Source organism: Otolemur garnettii, unplaced genomic scaffold, assembly GCF_000181295.1.
Source record: "Otolemur garnettii isolate 467f Iridium unplaced genomic scaffold, OtoGar3 scaffold00212, whole genome shotgun sequence".
NCBI lineage: Eukaryota > Metazoa > Chordata > Mammalia > Primates > Galagidae > Otolemur > Otolemur garnettii.
The window spans coordinates 1,066,944-1,078,482 of record NW_003852607.1 but is presented as its reverse complement, the minus strand read 5'-3'; the positions used below and the strand labels follow the sequence as shown (position 1 = coordinate 1,078,482).

Genomic DNA, 11,539 nt, shown 5'->3' with positions numbered 1-11,539 from the left:
CGGGTCCAGGCTGGGGATTCGAACCCGCCACCTTAGGTGTACGTGGCTGGCGCCTTAGCCGGTTGAGCCACAGGCGCCGAGCCAGGAAATGAAGTCTTTACTTCTCAAAGATTATTCATGTTTGCGTTCTTTAAACTAAATTATTAAAATCAAAAGACCTATCATGGATGTTAAAGTTACCAGGATACCTGGTGGAAAGGTATTATTACCTTCATTTTGTTAAATATTCTTATTTAATCGAGGTTTCTTGAAAATGCTATTAATGATTTTCACCCTAAGGCTTGAAATGTATTTTTGTTATACCTTTATTATAGCCTTTATATGTCACCATGAAGTTCCCTGGGAAGGGTTCAGTAAGAAGAAAGGGCCTATTATTAGGTTGGGTTCATTCATACCCAGTGTCCCTTGGAAGATCAAGAACACTGAAGTTTAAGGTACAATATGATATAATGTCAATGAGAGCACAATGAATTGAGATAATGGGTGTACTAATGTGTTAAGGGCTACCTCCAGATTTGTTAGTATGAGAGACGAACACTTTGGATTATTAGAAAAGACTTCTCTCTTAACCATGGATCAAAAAGAGCAAGCTAATATATTGAGAGGTAGATTTTCTTTCATAGATATATAATTTTCATTTATTTATTTTTGAGACAATCTCACTCTGTTGCCCTTGGTAGAGTGCCATGGCATCATAGCTCACAGCAACCTCAAAGTCTTAGGCTCAAGTGACCCTTTTGCCTAAGGTGACCAGATTTTAACATTGGTAAAGCAAGACACCATTGACTGGGGGTGGGGTGGGGTCTTAATTAAAAATATGGTCTATATGAAGCAACAAAAATTTTCATAGAATGCAAAAATAGTATTGTAATTTTTTTTAATTTCAACATAAGTACAATTTATAAATATAATACATTAAAAAAATTATGTATAGTATTTTATTCTTTGGCATATTTCTCATTTGAGTGAATTTTTTTAGTAGATTTCTGTCATTTAAAAGGTCATGAAATTTTTCACAAGAATTTGTTAAATTACATTTCACACATAAAATGGCTTTCAAAGTCTCAACACTTAATTGTGATTTTTCTGATTTCCACACTTTATTTACTGTAGGAGAAAACGTGGTAAGGACAGCACGTATCCCACAATTTTTAGTGCATTATTGTATGGAACACGGTTTGTTTCAAAATGATGAAATATTTCTAACCATTTGTTCTCTATTGTGATTTTTGCTGATTCCCAAGATTTAACCTTTTCCTTATCAATATATTTTTTTAATAATGATACCTCGTAAGTTGTAAGTGTCACTTTCAAGGCCGGCGCTACACTTTTTGCTGCCACTATAAAATTAAATAATAAGAATACTGTCTGCTAAATTCATGAAATAAATAAATTACTTACCTAAATTATCTGAATAGCTGATTTGTTGACATCACTTGTGTAACTAGCACTAGCATGCAGTCCGATGTGTATCGTCTGAAAAACAGCTACAAAATGTTTTCATCATTGCCAATACCAAAAAATGCTATTGTTCATTAAGTCCAAACAATAGTGGTGGAATTCTAACAACTGATCAACAATGCGAACTTTGATAAGCGGTTCTTGATAATCAGTTCTCAACAATTATTTGTTATTATTAAAGTTTAACATTATAAAATTAACAAAAATAATATAAAACTCATATCCTGGCAAAATAGCCACATGGCAGCTGAAAACCATCTATTCCCTTCCCGTTCTCCCACCATCCCCTAGCTTGTCATGCATTCTTTCCAAAAATTGGGACTTTTTAAAAACACTGTGGGACATGGGACAAATTGTTTAAAATCGGGACTGTCCTGCCAAAAGTGGGAGATCTGGTCATTTTATGAGTCTTGCCTCAGTTTTTCATTATTTTTAGTAGACATGGATGTCTTGCTTGAGCTGGTCTTGAACACTTAAGATCAAGTTATCCACCCACCTTGGACTCCCAGGGTGTTAGGATTACAGGCGTAAGCCACTGCGCCTGGCTAAGAGGCACATTGTCTGAGAGGAGGACTGCTTATGTGGTGGAAATAATAAGCAGAAATGATGGCCACCCTCTCTACCAAAAGGAAATAGCTATTCTATATCAAAGATTAGTGGAAAAAAATCTGATAAAAGATTTTAACTGAAAGAACCACAATAAAGTGTCCCTATGTAGGATTTACATTATACCACTGAAATTGCATTCTGTTAACATTTAGAATGTATTATAAATCTCAGTTAGTACAAATGAATCATTTTTCATAACCCTCATTGAATCATGTTCCTTCTCTCAACCCACATCTATTCAACTCAATTGTTAGTTAATAACAGAAACTAACAGTACATCATTAGGTTGCCACGGTTGAATGGTATTTATAACAATTTGTATTTCCGTGGTGGCATTAAACAATATACATCTTTGAGAATATATACATACATATACTCAATAATTTGTATTTGAATTATTCTTTCCACACTCTTATCTTGAATATTTATGTTGCTGGGATGAAAATACAGTAGCAGGGTGCTTTCAGACTGTGCCTTCCTGATAGCTGCTCTTCTGTTCATGAATATGGACCATATGATTACATTTCTGTGCCTTCTTTTGAGAGCCTAAATAAGACCCATTGCTTGCATTTATCTTTATGATGTGATTTATATGAGGAAAAATACATACAAATATGCTAAACATATTGAGATTAGGATATACAAATTGGAATAAGGATAAGAATAAAGTTTCTCCTCTCTTGCTTGGAGACCTCCTGAAAATAATTAGAAATGTCATCCAATGTCTCATTTCGCAAGTTACCTAGTAAGAATGAACATACACATATACAACAAATTTATAAGTAAAAATGTACTTATTTATCCCCTGAAACATTTTTAGTTCATTTATACTTCTGGTTGTCTTGCAGAAGACGGTCCTCTATCTAAAGGTTATATCAGCTATTGAGTCTGATGGTACTATATACACTCCAAAAGTGTATGACAATGTTTTAGTTCACGTTAACACTTTGCTGGGTAGAGCAGGGCAGCTCCAAAGCTGCTCCAAAATTAACTTGAAAGAGTAGGGAAAGGCATAGAAATTTTATGGTGGTTAGGAAGTAAGTCTAAGGTGAGAGTACCTGAATATGGGTTAAACTTCCCACCAGCAACAAAGAAAGGAGCACACAGACTTTATCACATTTCTCAATATAATGGGAAGAGAAATGGGTGAGGCTCAGAAGCTGATGACTCATTTTGAAAAAAATGAATTCAGACTAATTCAATGCTGAATACTTGAAATTTCCTCATTCCTTGGCTGGGAAAGACCACATTTTTTCATGCTAAATAACTGTATACATCTGTTTTTGAGAAGACACAAGATCCTTTGCCCAATATGATGGTTGAAAATGTGAAATACTATTTTTATAAATTACCTGGGGTATTTTAGCAGTAGTTTTATGAAAATGTATATACATGTTTATTGGGCAATAATTTAATAATTTTACAAGGGGAGAAAGTTTTCAAAGGTTATATAAATCTCAATCTGAGATTATGGTAATAAGCCTTATAGTTCATGGTGTCATATTTTTCTTTCTTTCTTTTTTACTTTTTCTTCTTTGAGACAGAGTCTCACTTTGTTGCCCTTAGTAGAGGCCATGGCATCACAGCTCACAGCAACCTCAAACTCTTAGGCTTGAGCCATTCTCTTGTCTTAGCCTCCCAAGTAGCTGGGACTACAGGTGCCCGCCACAGCGCCTGGCTATTTTTTGTTGTAATTGTCGTTGTTTAGCAAGCCAGGGCTGGGTTCAAACCCGCCAGCCTTGGTGTATATGGCTGGCGCCGTAACCATTGTGCTACAGGTGTTGAGCCCAGATTTTTTTTTCTTCTAACTCCTTTTTTTTTTTAACATCTTCCCTCATAGTTTTAAAATTAATTAACATATTTTGGGTGGTGCCCATAGGTCAGGGTAGGGTGCCAGCCACATACACCGAGGCTGTGGGTTCATACCTGGACAGGGCCAGCTAAAACAACAATGACAATTGCACCAAAAAAAATATAGCTTGGCGTTGTGGCTGATGCCTGTAGTCCCAGCTACTTGGGAGGCTGAAGCTAGAGAATCGCTAAAGCTCAAGAGTTTGAGGTCACTGTGAGCTGTGACGCTATAGCACTCTACCTAGGGTGACAGCTTGAGACTCTGTCTCAACAAAGAAATAAATAAAATTAATTTACATATTTAATTTACAGTTTACCCTTATATTCAATAAAAAAATGGGAGGATACACAGATGAAAGGGTTGTTTGGAAACTTATGACAAAGTAACAAAACAATGACAGGTAAAATGTATAGGTGTTCACATTTACATGGATGGAGCTAGAACATATTCTTCTTAGCAAAGTATCTCAAGAATGGAAGAAAAAGTATCCAATGTACTCAGTCTTACTATGAAACCAATTTATAGCTTTCTTATGAAAGCTATAACCCAATTATAGGCCAAGAAGAAAGGGAAAGGGAAGAGGGAGGGGAGGGGAAGGGGGAGGCTGGGTAGAGGGAGAGTAATTGGTGGAACCACACCTATGATGTATCTTACAAGGGTACATGTGAAATTTACAAGGTGTAGAATATAAATGTCTTAACACAATAACTAAGAAAATGCCATGAAGGCTATGTTAATCAGTTTGATGAAAACATTTCAAATTGTATATAAAACCAGCACATTGTACCCCATGATTGCATTAACATACATAGCTATGATTTAATTTAAAAAAATGTATAAGTGCTCTATAAATGTGAAGAGTCTTTTTAGTTCAGTGAAGGAACCAAAGTGATAAGAGGTGATGAACTGAAATAACATGTGGAAGCAAGAGACCTGTGTTGCTGTTAGGGTCTCACGGAAAAGCAATGTCATGAAGACTAAGCATGCTTATTGAAATTGTGTTTTAAATAAAGGTGACCATTCACTCACTCAGGCAAAATGGTGAGCTTCTTTGTTTACTGTTGGTTTATATAGTTAGTTTTGTACATGCGTACTATATAGCAATGACCTCATTAATATGCATTACAATCCCTCTGCACATGCGCATTGAACATCAAGGACTTCCCTCTGCACATGCGCATTGGACACCAATGACTTCATTAATCCATTTGCACATCTTGTGAATAACTACCTTGTGAGTAGCTCCTCCCTAGTAATCCGATAATCCACCCAACATATACCTTTTAGCATAACCTTTTCAACATACCCCGGTTTAACATAACTTAATGGAGAACATGTTAGCCATTACTTCTTTTGTTCTTATCTGATGAAACCTGAGGGTATGGAGGAAAGAGACGGTTTGAAAATCTGTCCTACTGACCTTGCCATTTGAAGGCAGTTACTTTGATCTTTAAAATGAGGCATAATTAAGAAACTTTTAAGGCATACAGAAATTTGTGTGCAAACCTCCGCTCCTATGTGGGCCTTAAGTCAGGGGGGTTTTACACCCGCAACCAACCAGGCCGACCTTAGGTCATAGGGTTTTTAGGCCTGCAACCTACCCAGCCATATGGGATTCTGCCTCAGTTCCTCACAAGTATGCCTGCACAAAGTCTTTTCATTGCTCTCTCTCAAACAGCTTTTTTGGCCAGAGGCATATAGGCCTTTCACTTATAGACCTGTAATTACTATGAAAGTCTCACATTAAAATTTTAGGAAAACAATATGCTCAAAAATTAGCTCTCAAATTTTCCCTCTTCTTGCCATTGTCATTGTCATTGTTATCATTTCTGGCCCCAAATATTACAATGGGTGCTGGACCCTGTATCTCTAAGGCCTCACAGACCAGTGTCAGTAGATTGGAAAAGACTGAAAAGATAGATGTGTGTGAAATGAAGTGGTTTTGCACGGCCCACATATGTTGGAGTATCTTGTGCATGCCAGAGAAACTCTAAGCTGTCATTTTTGGATGACCTTCAGCCTCCACACAAACAGAAGGGGAAAGTGAAGGCAAAGTTGTGAATGGCCTAGCTATGCTTTGAAGAAGTTCCCCAACTCAGAGCCAGTTTGAAGGCTTAAATTAAAAGACATTAAATAGTGTTAGAGCCATTTGAAGAATAAAGAACACTAGTAAGGGCAGCTACATATCTAAATATGCAGCAAATAACATTGTATACAGTAGAGCCTCCATGGTTGACCACCTCTCTTCATGGACCTAAGTGGACCTAATTTTCATAGACTGGAAATGCACCACATGTATTTATCAGTACAGTAGGCCTAGTTCCTTCGGTTGACCACCTCTGTATGTTGACAAGTTTGATACAATCTCTTGGATGGTCAATGTATAGAGGTCCTACTGTATTTGGTTGTAACCCTTTTTTTTACTATGATTTAAGAGACAAAGTTATGAACAATAATTATACATCTAATGTACTAATTAAAGAGAAATGGCTCCAACAGTCAAACAATTTGAAAGTAATTAAGAAGCAGGGGTGTGGTGGCTCGTGCCTCTCATCCTAGCACTCTAGGAGGCTAAGGCAAGAGGATTTCTTGAGGCCCAGGAGTTTCTGACCAGCCTGAGCAAGAGTGAAGACCCCATCTCTGTAAAATACAGAAAAATTGCGCAGGTGTGGTGGATCCTGTCTGTAGTCTCAGCTACTAGAGAGGATGAGGCAGAATTGCTTGAACACAGGAGTTTGAGGTTGCAGTGAGCTACAATTATGGGACTGCATTCTAGCCCATATGGTGGAGTAAGAATCTGTCTAAAAAAGGAAAAGAAAAAAAAAAAGAAATTTAGACATTTTGGTTCATATTAAATCATATTTTAGAATACATGAGTGGAATAAAGATCTGTTCTACTGTGAAAGCATTTTCCATTGGAGAATTGAGACTACAACACACAACCACATGATCGTATGTAAGTTAGGACAGAAGAAAAGCATAGTGTTCAGGATAGAAGCTGGCCCAGGGTCAAGGATCTCCCCAAGGCAATGACTGTGAATGAGAGTTCAGAGGAGAGGCAAGGGCTAGTACAGGAAGGACGTAACGATGAGGACTTTCGGGAAAGCAGTGAGATCTGCAGAATCCCAGAAGTAGGAAGTAGGTACAGATCCTTGGCTGCATGGCTGCATGGCTACCATTGACCTTCAGGAGCCTAAAGGGGTGAGATGCAAGGGCTTGAGTCATCTCCTGAGTAAAGGCTTTACAATGCATAAGGGGAGGGGAGGAGGCCAGTGAAGGGATTTGTTTTAATTAATTATTCTTTATTAAATCAGAACTTTGTACATTGATGCATTTATGGGGTTCAGGGTACTGCTTCAATATACAATGTGAAATGTTTACATTGAACTAAGTAACACATGAATTAAGGGATTTAAGTAGGAAAATGAATGGCGGTGTATAGACAAATACAAAATTAAAATAAGAGACCTAATTCTCACTCTTGAAAGGATATTCTCCTACTCTCCTTATTCTTAGAACATTTACTTTAGAAAACTTCTAAGTACTTTGTCCTCTCTTTGACATGCATATAAATGCTTTTGAAAACTAAATAGGTCTTTTACCAGCTTTATGACCAAGGCACATCTTTCCTTAGAACCTGGGAAACTTCTTTTTAAAATGTAATCATTAAAGGAGATAGCACACCTATCCTCTAGTTTCTGTGGAAAGATAGGCCTCTAACCTCAGGGTTTTGGAGCCTTACCCTGAGCTGCAAAATTACTTCTCGTTATGAAGTTTGTTTTTCCTCTGGATAAAGTCAAAAAAACTAAAACAGATGGCTGTCCTGATAAACAGATTAATCTAGGAAGAGCTATGCATGACAAATGGTGCTCTTAAGTCCTCTTACTTGAAGAATAGCTATCTCAAGGACAAGTATGTTGTATCTAATTGGCTATATTAAGATGAGAGATTTTGGCCTTTGCAACCTCTCAGCTGCTATTCTGGTAATAACGCTTTTTCAATAATGAAACTTTTCTTTCTCTTCCACCTTCGAGATCTTCTAGGCTGGAAGTCGCCCTCAGTAGAGTGCCATGGCCCTCAGAGCTCACAGGAACTTCCAGCTCTTTGTCTCAGCCTCCCGAGTAGATAGGACAACAGGCGCCCACCACAACGCCCGGCTATTTTTTGTTGCGGTTTGGCCGGACCAGGTTTAAACCCTCCACCCCCGGTATGTGGGGCTGGCGCCCTACTCAGTGAACCACAGGCACCACCCCAAAGAAGATTTTGTTTTTAATTATATTTCTCCATCATCAGGAAATGCCTGCAAGGTGCGAGGGCAGAAAAGTCGCTACAAGACAATAGCCTCATAAGAATTTTAAGAGGCACAGATGTGCAGGGTAGAAACTGGATTCTCAACATCTCATGACCACGCTAGCACTCTTTCAAGAGGAAATTTACAAACAATCCCCGGGTGTCAAGTGTAGATAACTGTAGACAGGCATGCAAGTTTGAAAATGAAAGAGCAAACACCACTCCTGGACGTGTAACCCGTACTTTTCTGCTTCCGGGTCTTCCGGAAATCCCTTCCATACCAGTGCTGGGAGGGGCAGAGGGCAGGATCTGGAGAGAGCCACTACCTCGCAGGACCCACGCCTGGCTGTGGCTAGTGTCTCAGGAGTGCATGCTGGGACAAGATAAAGTGGAAACAGAGAGGGGGATGTGGTGTGGAAAAGGGTAGGACCTTTGTGTCCTCACGCCTGGTCCCCAAACTGGTGTCCCATAACTTGATCATCCATGTTATCCACTTCTTTAATCTCTCTGATGTCTTCTGGTGCAGGACTGGTTCATACCTATTTTAAGTTAATGTTTCAAACAATCTAATGCAAAAGCTTAGAGTTTGCTGGGCCTCATACTGTAAACTGAGATGTTTTACTGTAAGCAAGTTGAAAACTTATAAATCTAAAGCTGTTTTTGTGGCAGGGCGTGGTGGTTCAGGCCTGTAATCCTAGCACTCTGGGAGGCCGAAGCAGATAGATTGCTTGAGGTCAGGAGTTAGAGACCAGCCTGAGCAAGAGCAAGACCCGCCTCTACTAAAAACAAAAACTAGCCCAGCGTTGTGGCGGGTAGTCCCAGCTACTTGGGAGGCTGAGGCAATGGGATCTCTTCAACTTCAAAGTTTGAGGTTCCTGTGACCTATGATGCCCCAGCACTCTACCCAGGGTGACAAAGAGAGACTCTGTCTCAAAAAAAAAAGAAAAAATGCTATTTTTGCATTCGGGTAGAGATGCTATTCCTCAGGGGTCTGGAAGCTGGGACTTTGGTGGCTGTGGGGTGGGAGTGGAGGTTAGCTTTGTTGGCTGGATCTAGAACATCTGAGGCTCTGAGAATTAGAACTGCTTATTTAAGCAGTGACTGGAGTTGTCTGTGTAGGGGATTGAATATGGAAGGTGAAATGCAAAACTCTGCATAGAATTTGCAATTTTACAGTTATTGGCATTAGAACATAATCTCCATTCCCATTCCCCATGCATCAGAAAGGTAGACATGCAACCCTGGGCTCAGGTCCAGGGACTTTCATGTGATCAAGACCTGGGCATGTTTGTAGATAGGAAAGATCTGATAATGTAGGTCACTGACCATTGCTTTAAAACAGTGGTTCTCAACCTTCCTAATTGCCGCGTTGTTACAAATGGAACAGAGGGGTCGCAACCCACAGGTTGAGAACCACTGCTTTAAAACATCATCAATAGTTTTGAAAAATAGATATTCACTGTTGGCTGTTTTGTATTTAATATTTGGGCCTATTATACCCTGGAGGTGATCTACAAATTCATATATCTTTCGAGTAAAGTTGAACAGCATCAGGTGAAAGTCTCTTTTGGACAACTTTAAGATCATGCTTGATGAATGTTTTATATGTGTGTTAAAGCAGAATAACATTTTGGTTTTTTTTAATATAGGGTCTGGCTCTGCTGAGGAGGCTGGAATGTAGTGGCACTGATCACAGCAAACTCTGATTCCTGGACTTACTCCATCCTGCCTCAGCCTCCAGAGTAGCTGGGGCTTCAAAAGTGAGATTGACATGGCAGAGAGAATAAGTAGAGAATAAAATACAAACCAAAGCCTTAGGGTGCAGGATATGAGACTTGGAAAGCTGAAGATAAACTTTTGGGAAACCCCCAAGCTAATGTGAATGCATCAACCTGCAGGGGAGCTAAAGGGGGGCTACAGTGGTTGTGTCTGCATCAAAACCAGCTGGGCTTGGTCAGCAGTACCACAAGCTCTACTATGGGCTTCTAAGCCAGTAGCCCAAACACATCAATCAGCAGCTAAGGTTTCCTTTGGCAGTTTACAGCCCCAAAGAAATATGTTCCTGATCTGCCCTTTTAGAGTTTTCCTAGTGGTAGGTGGAACAGCGCTAACAGGGGCAACAGTACAAGAGCCTGGGTTCTGACCACTGAGTAAAGCACCAGGTCTGCTTCCAGTTCCTGGAACTATCGCTGAAGCTGAACGGCAGACACCATTTGTTTTCGGCTTATCTGAGCCATCAGTAAACCAGGGCCAGACATTTAGGGGAATCTCAAAGAATTGAGGGTGTTCTAGTGTTAGGGGATTTGCATTGGGCCACATAAAACTTGGAAAGCTGAGATGTTTCAGAGGCCAATTAGGATTCATTCTTAAATTCGACATCTTCGGCCTGGTGCCGGTAGCACAGTACACCAGCGACATACACTGAGGCTGGCTGGTTTGAATCCAGCCTAGGCCAGCTAAACAACAATGACAACTGCAACAAAAAATAGCTGGGTGTTGTGGGGGGTGCTTGTAGTCCCAGCCACTTGGAAGGCTGAGGCAAGAGAATCACTTAAGCCCAAGAGTTTCAGGTTGCTGTGAACTGTGATGCCATGGCACTCTACTGAGAGTGACATAGGGAGACTCCGTCTCAAAAACAAAAAGAAAAGTTACTTACGGAGAGAAGAATCTAGAGACTCCTTACCTTTCTCATGCCTCACATATACATTCTCTCTTGGAGGTCAGTTTTCTGACGTCCTGCACGTTCATGACTCACCTGCCATTCTCACAACTCTTTAGGTCTCTCAAGGAGAAAGAAAGCCTATGATAAAGGTCAGGGACAGTTTTCCTTACACCCTATGTTATTTTAACCTATTAAAAAGCTAATATGACTGTGTAAATATTAGATAAAATAGGCTTTTCAAATTAGGTTGTCATTATTATAATTCTTACAAGTAGTACTGTTCCTGCATTTATGAAGGTACAGTTTACCAGCAGCACTATTTAGGGGATAAGGGACATAATCAGACCGGTTACACTCATGCAATGATTATACACATGTGTGTGCATGGGTATTGCATCTTATTTGTAGTCCAATAAAGATAATTATCTCCAAGTGCAATGACAAATGCAACCAAAAAATAGCCGGGTGTTATTGTCATGTTTCTCTATTGTCACATCACAAAGTATACACACACATATAGTATGTCAAACTAATTTTTTTACTTTTTTTTTTGAGACAGAGTCACACTTTGTCACCCTCAGTAGAGTGCTATGGCATCACAGCTCACAGCAACCTCCAGCTCTTGGGCTTAAGCGATTCTCTTGCCTCAGCCTCCCGAGTAGCTG

The 11,539-nt window shown here is 39.5% G+C and overlaps 1 pseudogene; it reads left to right on the top strand.

Moving 5' to 3' along the window:
- Nucleotides 1-6,951: 6,951 nt before the first annotated feature.
- The window catches only part of LOC100941211, a 12,969-nt pseudogene continuing 8,381 nt past the window's right edge, over nt 6,952-11,539 (top strand).